The following is a 16,005-nucleotide window of genomic DNA, read 5'->3' as shown; positions in this document are numbered from 1 at the left end:
TGGAATAATTTATGGGGGGGGAGGGAGTTTCTTTCTATTTTAATCAGTCATTAGTTTATGCCCTGAATTTTGAGGGTTTTATATACCTCCCATCTCCAACATCTTTTCTGCTGGTATAACTACATATGTTCACATTCAAATAAATGTCTAATCCTTTCTGGAACCTTGCAAAGTTCTTGATCTCAATGACAAGTTTGAGCTTTTTGTTCGTCCATTTGATTTGTTGGTGATCAGAATAATGGCTTTTTAAAAGCTGTCGAGTAGGATTTTGTTGACCTCCCTTCTCCCATAACACACAAACATCTATGAGATGTACTTGCATCTGAAGAAATGAGGTTCTTACCCATGAAAGCTTATGCTCCCAATACTTCTGTTAGTCTTAAAGGTGCCACAGGACCCTCTGTTGCTTTTTACAGATTCAGACTAACACGCTACCCCTCTGATATCTAAAAGATTGTCTTTATATTTTCACAAACACAGAAATTTACCTTGGTACTCAAAGTGCATGACACTAAAGATGATTTTTTTAAAGTTGTGCACAAGTGAAAATAAGGAGTTATAATGGAACCATATTGACACATTTTCCAAGTGAAAAATCCAAGTAGACCAAGATTTTCAAAAATAGGAGCCAAAAATTAGTTATCTAAATCCGTATTTAGGCACCTAAATATGTGACCTGATTTTCAAAAGTGCTAAACATGCAGCAGATCCCACAGAATAGAATAGGAACTGCTGAGTGCTCAACACTTTTTAAAATCAGAGTGATGACAATCTCTCTGACAGCTTTTTTTTTTTATATGTATAGTGTCACTCTATCTTATTCTAATTCATTTAAGTTGCCATACCTTAACACCTTCTTTCCAAATTGGAGAGATTGACTGCCTTCACAGCCAGCCCCAATTCTGCTCCTTGATTAACTGATGGGGTCCTTAATGAACTGACTGGCTAACCAGTGTACTTCCTCTGGAAATAAAATAGTTGTCTTTATTTCTCAGTAAATCCATTCCCAGCCAGAACATTTAATTTCTCATTCATGCTATGATTATGTCACTGGAAGGTTTTTTTGTTATTTAAAGTAGGATCCATATACTCTTACTCGGTCAATTTAGGGCACAAGTAGTCCTATACCTAGGACTACCATAATTTGCCAGCATGCCTTGGAGAACAGAAGGAAAAACGTGAGCAGCTAGAGCTTCCAGCATGACTAATTTTCCCTGAAGGGGTGTTTGTGGGTTGGCCAATGTGATATCTGTTCTGAGCGGAGTACTAGCTATATCTAGAATCACCTGTTACCAGCCTCCTTCCTCTGCTCAGAAGACATTATTTTGTAAGTAGGCACAATGCCTCCTCATACCATGGCTCAGGCAATGCATCCCCTCTCCCTTCCTAGCATGGATCAGCCTTTTAAGATCCATAATTAAACTCCCCTCCCCCAGATTACAAGTGGAATAAAATTTGAGAAACCCCCTGAAAACTTCAATAAATATATTTGTAGGGAAATTATTTACATACAATTTACAATTAGTACTAATGACAGGTTTCAGAGATATGTTCCATTCTATGCATCCGAAGAAGTGGGTTGTAGCTCATGAATGCTCAAATAAATTTGTTAGTCTCTAAGGTGCCACAAGTACTCCTGTTCTTTTTAATTAGTACTAAGTTGCATGCATGTATAGTACAAATATGTAACAAACTATGATACATTCACTGCTGGAGAAAGAGAGTTATGTTTGTGGGTTAAATAAGAAGGCAGTTCTACTAAATCTAAAGGAGCTTAGTAAATGAGGCAAAAGTATGTTTGCCTTCAGCAACAAACATCCTTATCCCCTTCCCAAAAAAAATCCCTCACCATACAAAAAAAACCTTTGAATTTCAAATTAGTTAACATATAATCTTGGCACACACTTTCCTTCAATCAATTCACTATGTTTAAAATTTTAATTCACAACTGCTGTAGAACCTCATATTGACACAATGCAAAGAAGTTTTCATATAACTTTACATTAATTTATTAATAGGTAACATGTTCTATCTATAGTAAGGGCAGTCACGAATTCAAGTGCACTGAAGCATCATACTGTAAAGTCTCAGCTGCCTGACCTGTTCTAACACATTCTACCCCGGCCGCTTCGTAGACCCACTCATTTTTCGGCATCTCTTCCACTCAATGCTTTTTCAATCACAGTCAACTTCATGCTACTGTGTTCAGCAGCACAATATTTTGGGAATAAAGAAATGATCTATTTCTACCATTATTAGGCTTGTAAAACAGTCTCTCCCACACAACCACATCTGAGATACAGTTAAAAAAATGATCAATAGAAGTTTTCATGATACTTCGTTTGACTAGTCCAGCAGATAGTACTAAATTAGGTACACAAGCAAGTCCCTGCCTTAATCATTTACAGTCTTAACCATATAGTCCTAGCTCAGAGGGGTGTTACAAACACTAATTATTCTTTTTAAAATACTGTGAAAATATAAAGCTATCTACAGTGCCAAACAAATGTAATTAAAGCAATTCAAAAACATCAGGGTTGTATTACGGTTTAGTAATAAACTCACTGGTGGTACTTAGGTCTGAGGCTTAGGCCAAGTGCATTAACCACTAAAGTGTGTAATTTTTAGACCATAATACATCTCCTGGAGTATCTTCTGCAATTATACTAATTTCTAATGAAAAATATGAGCAATATGAGAAGAAGAAAAAACTTTACATTAGCTATAAGGTTACATTTGAGGAAATGATCTAATAATTTTAAAGATATGATAAATCATTAAAATTTTAAATGAGAAACTTTTAAAATACTAACTTAATTGCTGAAATGGGGGAAAAAATAAATGATCAACCATTTAATTTATTTATAATTGGAAAAGCAGATTGCCATGAAAGGTACAACTAGCAAAAACTCGGTTGCATTTTATTTTTTGGACTGGTGGTGGTGCTGGATTGCAGTTCATGCTGGTACTGCTTAAGAGTCTTCACGTTACCAATGTTTAAGTTTATTAAGATAGTTAGTACTCATGGGCTGCATGCCATACAAAACAGTTTCAGTTTTAAGAGTGTCTTGACAGCATTTAACTGAACACTTGTGAAAAGCAGGGGTTTTGCTGGCGTACGTGAACAGGCTTCCGAGTTCAACTAATATCCCTCAAAGTTGAAGTTTAAGACTATGGTCCCCAAACTTTTTACCTCGTGCCCCCCTCCCTTACCCTGTCTGCACCACACACACACCCCTGCAGCTGGGGCCAGGAGCGGGGCTGTGGGACAGGAGTAAAGGGGCCAAAGCTGGGGCCACATCTAGGAACAGGGAGTTGAGCTAAGGATGGCAGCCGGGGCCCTGGGTGCAGGGCCAGGAATGGAGCCCCAGGTGCAGCTGGGGCTGAGGCCAGGAGTGGAGGTGGGTGGGGCTGCCTGTTTACCCCATATAGGGGCTGGCCCAGGCCCCAGCCACACCCCCCACAGTTTGGGGAACTCTAGTTTAAGATCATGTGAGTGGCCCAGTTGGGCAATTTTGAATCCCTTTCTCCAAAAGAATAACGAGATGTCAACCTTGCCTTGACAATACAAAATGACAGACTGCAGAGTGATCAGAAAAGCCTAGTTTCAATAATGGAAATGTATTCTTCTGGCTGGATTCAAAGTTTTAAGATTTTTAAACTTGAACACTCAGGAAAAAAGTATTTTTAAATATTTTTAATTATTTCAGAAACTATGGAACAACAACAGTTGATAAATGTTGAAGGATGTTATTCGAATTGAAACTGTGATATAAGTTTAAGAATGAAGAGAAAGTTACTCACCTTGCAGTAATTGAGGTTCTTCGAGATGCGTGTCCCTGTGGGTGCTCCACTCCAGATGACGGTGCGTCCCGACCCCGTTGATTGGAGATCTTCGATAGCAGTGCCTGGTCAGGACACACGCGCTCAGCTGCTGTCTCGCGGTCTCGTTAGAGTCTGCCTGAGCGCACACGTCCCGCACCCCCCTCAGTTCCATGGAGAGGTCAGAAGAGTACTCCAAAGTAGAGGGGAGGAGAGCGGGAAGTGGAGCACCCACAGGGGGACACATCTTGAAGAACCTCAGTCACTGCAAGGTGAGTAACTTTTTCTTCTTCTTCGAGTGCTGTCCCTGTGGGTGTCCCCCCACTCCAGGTGAATGTGGAGCAGTACCCACTATGGCTGGTGGGACTTTGGAGTTACGGCAGTAAGTACTGTAGACAGTACTGTAGGGCCTACTATGGTGTCTGCCGTGGTATCCTGCATGATAGCATAGTGTTTGGTAAATGTGTGTTTGGATGAACATGTGGCCACCTTACAGATATCAGGAATGGGTACGTTATGGAGGAAGGCAACGGATGTTGACATAGCTCGAGTAGAATGAGTTCTAATGCCTTTGGGCGGTTGAGCATTCTGAACGCGGTAACAGGATCTGATGCAGTCAGAGATCCACTTGGAAAGGTGTTGCTTAGAAATGGCTGCACCCTTCGATCTCTCGGTAGTGGAGACAAATAGTCGCGAGGACTTACAAAATGGTTTAGTCCTGTCTAAATTGAAGGCAATTGCTCGTCTGACATTGAGGGTATGAAGAGTCACCTCGTGCGGAGTCTCATGAGGTTTGGGATAGAATGTAGGTACGTGTATTGGTTGGTTAAGATGGAAGGTGGACACCACCTTAGGGAGAAATTTAGGCCGTGGTTGCAGGGTAACTTTGTCTTTAGAAAAGGTTGTGTAGGGAGGGTAGGCCATCAGGGCACTTATTTCCCCTACTCTCCCTGCTGATTTTATAGCAACCAAGAAAGCAAAGAATGAGATTGAGATTCCATGCAGCTGCCGATGGATAAATCTCAGGGTAGAGAATTTGTAGGCCCGTGAGAAAGCATTTTATGGCGGGGTGGGCAAAGCCGTCTAGCAAATCATGGAAGGTGGTGAGGGCTGCAAGGTGTACTCTGATGGAGCTGAACGAGAGTCTGTCCTGTTTTAGTTTCAAAAGGTAGTCTAGGATGTTAGAAAGGGTCACAGTATGGGATGTTAAGTGTTTATGTGAGCACCACAGGGAGAAGCACTTCCACTTCTGCAGGTAAGTTTTACGAGGGGAGTCTTGTCTACTATGCAGGAGGACATACCGGACTTGCTCGGAACTAGGCTAGTTCATGGGTCTGGAACCATGAAGGAACCATGCTCTCAGGTGGAGTTTCTGGAGCTGAGGGTGACGAATACGCCTGTTGTCCTGAGAGAGCAGATCTGATCTGGTGGAGAGAGTCCATGGGGGACGGGTGGACATGTGGAGCAGGTAAGGATACCATGTCTGTCTCAGCAAAGCCGGGGCAATAAGTATGACCCGGGGCAATAAGTATGACCCGGGCCTTGTCGTCTCTGATCTTGTGGAGAACCCTGTGTATCAGAGGGATCGGTGGAAAGGCGTACATGAGAGAGTTGTTCCACGGGATGAGGAACACGTCTCCTAGGGATACAGTCCTGAATCCCACTCTGGAGCAAAATAGGTGGCATTGGCGATTCTGGTTTGTGGCAAAGAGGGCTATTGATGGGGTGCCCCAGTGGGAGAAGAGCTGTTTTAATATCGCAGGGTGCAATTCCCATTCGTGTTCTGTGGAGAAGGTAGAGAAGTGTCTGCTGAGTGTGTCGGCAGTAGTGTTGTGACAGCCGGGTAGGTTCGAAGCAGTAATTTGTATGTGGTGGTGTATGCACCAGTTCCACAATTCCATACATAGGAAGTGTGATCGTGCTCCCCCCTGTCTGTTGATGTAAAACATACATGCTATATTGTCCGTTAGGACCCAGATAGACTTGTGCTTTATGCGGGAAAGAAAGCGAAGCCAGGCTTGTCTCACTGCTCTGAACTCTAGGAGATTTATGTGTAGATGCATCTCTGGCACGGACCAGCGGCCTTGTGTCCCCCTAGATGCATGCCCCAACCGATCAGGGAAGTGTCCATGGTGAGCATGAGCATTGGGGAATGTTGCTGGAAGGGAACACCCATGCAGAGGTTTTCTGGTCTTGTCCACCATTGTAGGGAAGCTAGTATGTTTGCTGGTGGAGTTAGCACGCAGAAATTGTGCCTGCTGGGTTTGTAGTTGGAGTTGAGCCAGCCCTGAAGACAGCTCATGTGCAGCCTGGCGTACTTGACCACAAAGGTGGTGGCTGCCATGCCAGCAAGGAGCTGTAGGCAAATTCTTGCCTGTATCCTGGGACAAACAGAGAGCATGCGTATGAGATGTGTGATAGCGAGGAATATGCTGCGTAGAAGTGAGGCTCTGGTTCGAATTGAGTCCAGGTGAGCTCCAATGAATTCGATTTGTTATGTAGGTGTCAGGGTGGATTTTTGAATGTTTATTTGCAGGCCTAAGCTGTGGAAGAAGGAGATAGAGAAATGGGTAGCTTGTAGCGTCTCATCAAATGAGTTGCCTTTGATAAGGCAATCATCTAGGTAGGGGAAAAGTATGATCCCCTGTCTGAGGAGGTGGGCCATGACTACGGGTAGGGTCGAAAGGGAGTACCCCGAAAGGTAGTACCCCTGTATTGAAAATGGTCATGTCCGAGTGTGAGTGGGTTGGGTGAATGGATATGTGAAAATAGGTTGTGACAAAGTTCCTCCTCTATCTTGGTGGGTCCTGCGCTTATTGGTGGATTTTCTTGCCTCAGAGATTCACCATGTGGGTTGGGGAACAGCCCAGAGACCTTCCCCTCTGGAAGAACCCACAGTCCAGGTCAATTGGGAGGTTTGGGGGGAACCCGGGCCCGCCCTCTACTCTGGGTTCCAGCCCAGGGCCCTGTGGACTGCAGCTGTCTATAGTGCCTCCTGTAACAGCTGCATGACAGCTACAACTCCCTGGGCTACTTCCCCATGGCCTCCTCCAAACACCTTCCTTATTCTCACCACAGGACCTTCCTCCTGGTGTCTGATAATGCTTGTGCTCCAAAGTCCTCCAGCAGCACACCCTCTCACTCTCAGCTCCTTGCACCTCTTGCTCCCAGCTCCTCACACTCACAGCACAAACTGAAGTGAGCTCCTTTTAAAACCCAGGTGCCTTGATTAGCCTGCCTTAATTGATTCTAGCAGCTCCTCCTTAATTGGCTTCAGATGTCCTAATTAGCCTGCCTACCTTAACTGGTTCTAGCAGGTTCCTGATTACTCTAAGGCAGCCCCTGCTCTGGTCATTCAGGGAACAGAAAACTACTCATCCAGTGACCAATATATTTGCCCTCTACCAGACTCCTGTACCCCACTGGTCTGGGTCTGTCACAAGGCATACTGAGGGTCCTGTGGCACCTTTAAGACCTACAGAAGTATTGGAGCATAAGCTTTTGTGGGTGAATGCCCACTTCATCAGATGCAAGTAACAGGACCCTCTGTTGCTTTTTACAGATTCAGACTAACACGGCTACCCCTCTGATACAAGGCATACTGTAGGTTGAGGGCTGTGAACCAGTCCCCTTGTTCCAGTGCAGGTATTATTGTGCCCAGTGTGACCATCTTGAATTTCTGTACCCTTACGAATTTGTTCAGTCGGCGTAGGTCTAGTACAGGCCTCCATCCTCCGGTCATTTCTGGGTCAGAAAGTAGTGGGAGTAGAAGAACCCTTTTCCTTGATCAGTCGATACAGGTTCCACTGCACCTAGCTATAGAAGATAAGCCACTTCTACGCAAAGTAGGTGCTCGTGAGAGGGGGTCCCTGAATAGGGATGGGGAAGGGTAGGATATAAAAAGGATGGAGTAACTGGACTGAACTATTTCCCCGGACCCAACGGTCCGTGTAATCTGCTGCCAGGCCTGGTGGAAAACCTGAAGGCGGTGGCCAATCGGGCAAATAGGCAGCAGAGTCAAGGGGTGGTCATGCAGATGCTCGACCAAAGCCTCAAAATTGTTGTTTATTTCACAATGGGTGGGATGTAGCTTGTTGTACTTGGTTTTGTCTGCGCTTAGGTGGTCTAACGCGGCTCCTGGGTGTATTGTATGGTCTGGGCTGAGGCCAGTGATACTGTTGTGTGCGTGGCCTCTGATAACGTTGATACCATTGTCTCCTGGGAAGGGATGGGTAAATGCCCAGGGTGTGCAGGGTCGCTCTAGAGTCTTTCATTGTGTGAAGGACTTTGTCGGTTTTCTTCAAAAAGAGTTTATCTTTATCAAAGGGGAGATCCTCCACTTTGGTCTGCAGGTCTTTGGGGATACTGGATGCAGAGAGCCAGGAAGATCTGCACATAACCACTACAGTTGCGGTAGTACAGGCTGCTGTGTCCACCTTGTCCATAGATGCTTTCGGGCCATTCTGGAGACCAACTGGCCCTCAACGAGGACTGACAAAGTCTGCTCTCCTGTCCTCTGGGATATGGGAGGTAAATTCAAAGAGTTTATTGTAGTTATCGAAGTTGTAGCTTGCAAGTAGGGCAGAATAGTTTGCAATTCTGAATTGCAGAGTGGAGGGGGTATAAACCTTGCGGCCCAAGAGGTCAAGGCATTTAAGGTCCTTGTCTTGAGGGGTGGGCTGGTAGCGTTGCTGTTTCATCCTGTGTGTTGCTGCATCCACTACAAAAGAATTCAGTTGTGGATGAGAGAATAAGTAGTCTACGTCCTTAGCAGGAACATAATATTTATGTTCAGCCTTTTTCCAGGTTGGTAAGATAGAGGCTGGGGTCTGCCAGAGAGTATCAGCTGGTTCTAAGACTGCTTCATTTATGGGAAGCGCAATCTTTGAGGGCGCAGAAGGTTGAAGGATTTTAAGGAGTTTGTATTGTGTCTCCTGGACCTCCTCTAAAGGGATGTCTTGGCTGAGTGCCACCCTCTTGAAAAGTTCTTGGAATTATTTAAAGTTGTCCACATTCTGTGGAGGCAGAGGCATGAGGGCTCTGTCTGGAACTGATGGAGAGTTAGGAGTCAGTGAATCAGGGTATGGTTCATAGCCCACCTCTTCAGAAAGGGGTTCAGGTGCTCTAGAAGAAGACGGAGCTGGAGATAGAAGCACATAAGGAGCTTGTGGTCTGATGGAAGAAGCATGAGGGCGGGTGACAGTAGGAGCTGGCCAAGGGTACCACTGAGGCCAAGGCATAGGATAAAAAAAGTTAGGTGCCGCCCACGGGGGAGGGTGAAGTAGGGAAACTGAGGCTGGTGGTTGTGAGCCGTGGCCTGAGGTGCCGAGGGTTCTAGTGGAGGAGGAGAAGCAGGTGGGGAGAACTCCACCTGCTGTTGCGTATCAGGCTCGTTGTCAGTAAAGGTAGCCAAGTCAGGTGGGGAGAGCAGCAGGTCAAAGAGTGAGCATTGTGTGTCCAAGAGCGGAGAGTTAGGCTCAGGTGCCACTGAGAGGTCGTCCTGACTTAGGAACTGTTGTTGCTGTTCCCTGGGGTGTGACTCCGCTAAGCGTGGTCTGTGCTCAGAAGCGTGTTTGGATTTCTGCTTGGCTTTTCCCAGTGCCGTGGGTCGCTTGTAGGCACCCTGCGGGAGGTCCACTGCTGCTATCGGAGTGGCAGGCAGGCTCAGTGAGCACATTCTTGTCGGCACCGAAGCAGAGCGCGCTGTGAGTATTGGGTCTATTTTTGGTGCCAAGGAGGCCTTCCCAGCACGGGAAGTCGGGTCCCTGCCTCTTCACTCTGCAGGATCCGTGGCTGAGGTGCTGGGACAGTCAGAGGTGCCTGCCTTCGGCACTGTCAGCTCTGAGGGTAAGGATCTCACAGGAGACCCTTTACCCTTCTGAAAATCTCTGCACGGAGACAGTTGGGCTTCCTGCCTCTTTGCCTGAGAGGGTGAAGTCATGCTTCCAATTGGTTCAGACCTGGCCAGGGAGCATGAGGGAGAGGGTTTGCTGTTGCCCATCTCTGTAGGCAGCTCCAGGGATTTTTTCATCAAAAGCATTTTCAGATGGAGGTCCCTGTCATGACGAGCCCTGGTTTTGAGGCTCATACAATGAACACACTTGGCAGGGACATGTGTCTTGCTGAGGCACTTCACACAGCATGAGTGTCCATCGGACCTTGGCATAGAGTCTTGACAGGAAGCACATTTCTTGAATCCTGAAGTTCCTGGCATTATTGAACTAGGAATGCCAGGGGAGACTGTCTCAGCTGGAGACAAACTTGAGGGAGAAAAAGTATTTTTGTTTTTGTTTTTTTTTAAACTAACTATTCTAAAGGAAGGGAAACAACTGGGATGTTACTAAATAACTATTTCTACGTTCTTTGTAATTGTTTCCTTCAGAGATCGGGGAAGATCAGCACTGCCTCAAGTCCCGTCTTCAGCCGAGGACAGTTGAGAAGGAACTGAGAGGGGCGCGGGATGCGCGTGTTCAGACTTTAACGAGACCACGAGACAGCAGCTTAGCATGTGCGTCCTGACCAGGCACTGCTACCGAAGATTTCCGATCAACCGTGCTGGGACACTCCATCACCTGGAGTGGAGCACCCACAGGGACAGCACTCGAAGAAGAATTCAGTTTTACAAATGATGAACCATTTTAATTGGAACAAAAGCGGAAATCCCTGAACTGTCAAAGAATGGGGCACAACCACTGACTGTTCATGAAGGCCACATAAAAAGTGCTGAACAATTGAGCGAAGCACACATCTTCACATGCAGATATTTGGCAGGACCAGTAAATGTAACTGGGCTGGAGATATGCATCTTTAGTGGCATTCAGCTTGCATTTTCCAAGAAAAAATATAATCTTGGGAAATGCAAACTGGATGTTTTCATAAGGCACTGAAACAGGTAACATTCTACTGGTCAAAATTTAACTGATCTGTAGGTCAGATTGCTAGCCTTTCCGTAACCCCATTGTCAGACTGATAGGCTGGAAAATCTATGTAACATCTTTTGGATGGAAAAAAAAAAAAAAAGAGGAGGAGGAGGAGGAGAGGCTGAAAATAAGCTTTATGTTTTCTCTGCAAATTGTTCACAGAGATGCCAAACAGGTAAAATGGCATGATATAGTCATAGATTTGAAGGCCAAAAGGGACCACTATGATCCTCTAGTCTGAACTCCAGCATAGAATCTAACCTAGCAATTCCTGCATCTAATCCACATCTGTGGTATATCTGTTTCAATGGTCAGTTTTCCTCACTCTTGCATCTTATTTCTAGTTTGAACTTTGCTAACCTTAAATACCAATGATTGGATCTTGTTAGGCTTTTTCCTGTTAGATTAAAGAACTCTCTAGCATCAGATATATTATCCCTATGTAGATACTTACAGACTGTGACCAAATCTCCCCTTAATCTTCTCTTAGATAAAATAAATAGACTAAAGGAATTCCATCTCCATTTGTAGGAGTGATTTCCAGAAAACAAATGATCCTTGTAGCTCTTCTCTTTAATTTTTCAGTATCTTTTTAAAAACTATTACACCAAAAATGGTCAGTCTTTAAGCAGTGGTCTCACCACTGCCATATGCAAAGATATCACCTCCTTACTCCTCCTCAGTATTTCCCTGTTTATACTTCCAAGGATTGCTTTAGACCCTTCAGTTATATAACTGCACCGGGAGGTCATAGTCTGTTGTTTACCCATCATGATCTCTAAGACCTGGTCTACACTATAAAGTTAGGTCAACGTAAACTGCCTTGTGTCAACCTAACTCTGTAAGCATTTACACTAAAATGTCGCTCCCACCAATGTAACTTGCCCACTATGCCAACTTAATAACTCTACCTCCAGGAGTAGCGTAAGACTTAGGTTGACATAATTAAGTCACTGTAGACACTGCATACTTATGTTGACTTTAGTGGCCTTTCACGAGGTGTCCCACAATGCCTCACCATGACTACTCTGGCACTCCATTGTCTGACAGCCATGTACACAGGTATACACCCCTCTCCTTTTAAAGCCCCATGAAATTTTGAAATGTCATTTCCTGTTTACTTGGTATGGAGAGCTCACATAGCAACTGCCCAGCTGACCATGCCAGCTCCACACTGCAGACCCACTCCAGCCTGGAGAACACAGGAGGTGGTGGATCTCCTGGGTTTGTGGGAGAAGAGGCTGTGCAGGTACAACTCCAATCCAGCCAAAGAAACATCGATATCTACGAGCAGATCGCTCAGGGCATGGGAGAGTAGAGCTACAACAGGACATGCAGCAGTGCCATGTGAAAGTCAAGGAACTGCGGCAGGTGAACCAGAAGGCAAGGGAGACTAACAGTCACTCTGTTGCGGAGCCGCAGACATGCCGCTTTTACAAGGAGCTGATGCCATCCTCAGCAGCTTGTCCCCCTCCACACCCCCAAAAAAGGGTCCCAGGGATATTTTGGAGGAGTCAGAGTCACAGGCCACTGGCAGGAACCCTGAGGATGAGGTGTTGGATGAGGAAAAGGAAGAAGAGAATAGGGGACAGGCGACTGGGGAAATCTAGTGGCGTACCAAGATATGGCCTCTTTTTGACTCCAGGGCAGTCAAGCCAGTTCTAACAGTACAGCATGCGCGAGCTTGATACAGGGGAAGGAATCTCTGGTAAGTATGCAGTTTGATCTGATATTACAGGGACACATCTGTTTATTTACTCTCTTTTAATCATGCTATAAGAGGTAGTTAAATAACCAGTAGAGGTAGAGTTGCTATCTGCTTCTCATTCCCTTATACAGCAATTACTTCAGCAGACATCATTGCAGCACACAGGCCAGCAGCATACAGACCTGGTCTGCAGCTGGACACATGCAGGAGCTGTTCCCTTTCAGCTTCAATTACCCTCAGTAGTGAGAGATCAGCTAAACTCACCCCGGCTCGTGGAAAATGGTGCCAGTATTCAGTGCAATTGCCCTACTCACATATACTTATGCCTGTGAGCTCCCCTCAATTTATTGTGCCAGCTCCCCCCGGGCCATACTCACTATGGCTGGGACTGGCACCATGCTGTATGAATGCCAAGCAGAAGTGAGAATGCAGTGCTTGTAATTTGTGTTAATCCAGGGGAGTGAATACACTCACAATAGTGCCTCTGTACACTGTATTTTTTGCAGCTGGAAATGTGACCCTGAGGATCTCTCCATCCACAACAGTAGAACGTTTCATCCAGATAAGGAGGACGACACAGGACTATATGTTCCAAGATATCCTGTAAGCCTCTGAGGCTGTGGATACAGAGCAGAGGTCTTGGAGAATTGTGCTCATGGACAGGGATAGTGCAGACAGGAGAAAAGCAAAGAAAAATGACAGCACTTCTGAAGTGGCAAACAGACAAGCTGGAGAGTCTTCTTGACCTTCAGACTCAACAGAGCTGTGCTCATCTCCCTCTGCAGCCCATAGAGAACTGCATTCTGGAACCTCTTTCCCCTCCCCCCAAATTCCACATGGCATCTGGGGCCACAGCACTACCCCTATCACTCCACCCTGGGGGAAGAGTACAGACAATCACAGCTGCACATACACCAACCGTGTCTCTCACAGGTCAGTGTATGTGTTAGTGAAATGAAAGTTACTTTTTGTTTCCCTTCATAGGTTCTTTTCCCTGTGTTTATAAAGTTTCATTCAGTTATAAATATGCCAGTTTGCAAGTGTTTGGAATAAAAGTCTATTTAAGGAAATTTAATTTATCTTTATTAGTTCACAACATATGGTGGCTGGGGCTGACATCATTCACAGATAACAGCAATTGCAATGTTATATTACTACACTCACAGCACTCATTACAATGTTCATACCAGGTGCAAAAAAAAAAAAAAAAAAAAAAAAAATCCAACGTCAGGCACACTCCACAACAATACCACACATTACTGTGTCTCACTAATGAAATGGTCTTTCAAAGCCTTCCTGAGCCGTATAGCTCCCCATTGAGCTCTTCTCATAGCCCTGGTATCTGGCTGCTCAATAAACAGCCAGCCAATCCCCTTCCGTGCTCCAACCCAGCAGAAAATTCTCCCTCTTTGTTTCACAGATATTATAAAGTGTACAGCAGGCAGCTATAACCATGGGAATATTTTTTCACTTAGTTCTAATCTCATGAGTAGACAGCTCCAGCAGCCTTCCAAGTCTCCAAAGACGCATTCAACTTTCCTGCTGCACCTGCTGAGCTTGTGGTTGAAGCACTCCTTGCTGCTGTCAAGATGGCTGGCGTATGGCTTGATGAGTCAAGGAAGTAAGGGGTAGGCTAGGTCTCCCAGGATCACCATTGGCATTTCAACATCCTCAGTGGTAATCCTCTGGTCTGGAAAGGGAGTTCCTGCTTGCAGCTTTCTTAACAGTCCTGTGTTCTTAAAGATGTGTATGTCATGCACCTTCCCTGATCATCCCACACTTATGTCAGTAAAATGTCCCCATTGATCCACTAGCACATGCAATACTGTAGAAAAGTAACCCTTTTTGTTGATGTATTCTGTGGCCTGGTGCCAAAATAGGGATATGTGCGCCATCCATCACCTCACTTTGGGTACCTGTAGCGGGGCGGCCTGGCTTCCAGGCGCCCCAGGAAGGGATGAGCCAGAAAAGCCGCCAGAGTGGGCGGAGCCACCGCGGCCTGTCCCCGCCCCCCGGAAGTCAAGGGGCGGGACAGGAAGTATAAAGGCCAGGCCCCAGCGCTCAGTAGCTGGCCGGCAGCGGGAGAGGACAGACGCTGGTGCCCGAGCTCCCGCGGACCTGAGCCTGCCGAGAGCCCGGTACCCCGAGGAGGACTGGCCGAGCCTGCCGAGAGCCCGGTACCCCGAGGAGGACTGGCCGAGCCGGCCGAGAGCCCAGTATCCAGAGGAGGACTGGCCGAGCCGGCCGAGAGCCCGGTACCCTGAGGAGGACTGGCCGAGCCGGCCGAGAGCCCGGTACCCTGAGGAGGACTGGCCGAGCCTGCCGAGAGCCCGGTATCCTGAGGAGCAGTCTGAGCTTCCCCCCGCCGAGGGCCCAGAGGGAGCGACAGACCTACCTGGTGCTCGGGGCCCAGAGGAGCCCATGATCTGTGACCCAGCAGACGGAACTCAGGAGGAGCAGGTACCCATGGAGGAGGAGATGGGAAGTGGCCCAGGGATAGCAGACCCCGAACCCATGTCAGTGTGTTGCGGTCAGGATCCCCACTGACTGCGCGGCAGATGGACTGCCGCGGATAGGGCCCCGGGCTGGAACACAGTGGAGTGGGTGGGCCTGTGTTCCCCCCTGCCACCCCGCGCCGGGTGGCAGTCTCTCCTCCTCCTTGTCCAAGGGGCCTGGGCCCCTGACAGACTATCCGTTGGCTGCCCTACCCTGACCTAGGGCCTGGGCTAACCCAAACTGACCCAGCCCCTGCTACAAGGCCTGGGCCACTGACTGACTATTGGTGTGCTGCCCCGCCCTGACCCAGGGCCGGAGCTGCTGATTGTGTGCTCAGCCCCTGCATAAGGGCCTGAGCTCAGAACTGTTAATTGTCTGCTCAGCCCCTGCACAAAGGGCCTGAGCTCAGAACTGTTAATTGTCTGCTCAGCCCCTGCACAAAGGGCCTGAGCCCAGAACTGTTAATTGGCCGCTCAGCCCCTGCACAAAGGGCCTGAGCCCAGAACTGTTAATTGGCCGCTCAGCCCCTGCACAAAGGGCCTGAGCCCAGAACTGTTAATTGGCCGCTCAGCCCCTGCACAAAGGGCCTGAGCCCAGAACTGTTAATTGGCCGCTCAGCCCCTGCACAAAGGGCCTGAGCTCAGAACTGTGAATTGTCTGCTCAGCCCCTGCACAAAGGGCCTGAGCTCAGAACTGTGAATTGTCTGCTCAGCCCCTGCATAAGGGCCTGAGCCCTGCACTGTCAATTGGGTGCTTAGCCCCTACCCAAAGGTCGGGGCCCTGAACTGTTATTCGCTTTGTAGCGGGGCGGCCTGGCTTTCAGGCGCCCCAGGAAGGAACGAGCCCCACCCCGGAACAACTACAGTACCCCATTGCTGCAAACCATCCAGTATGTCCTGCACATTGCCCAGAGTCACAGTCCTTAGTAGCAGGACGTGATTAATGGCTAAGGCTGCGAGTCTATCACAGGGGTGTCAGATTCTGTGGCTTTACGGAACCTCTGACTTCTGCAGTGGCCAGTGCGACTGACTCCAGGTCCGCCTAAGCAGCTCAGGCAGC

General features: G+C 47.2%; 1 protein-coding gene across 6 annotated transcripts in view; it reads right to left on the bottom strand.

Annotated features, from left to right (window-relative positions):
- PDE4D (phosphodiesterase 4D) overlaps positions 1-16,005 on the bottom strand; it is a 1,107,352-nt gene that overhangs the window by 522,648 nt on the left and 568,699 nt on the right. The gene's annotated exons all lie outside the window — the stretch shown is intronic.

The sequence above is a fragment of the Malaclemys terrapin genome, chromosome 6 (genome assembly GCF_027887155.1).
Source record: "Malaclemys terrapin pileata isolate rMalTer1 chromosome 6, rMalTer1.hap1, whole genome shotgun sequence".
Taxonomy (NCBI): domain Eukaryota; kingdom Metazoa; phylum Chordata; order Testudines; family Emydidae; genus Malaclemys; species Malaclemys terrapin.
The sequence above is the reverse complement of the archived record's forward strand: the minus strand, read 5'-3'. Positions and strand labels throughout refer to the sequence as shown.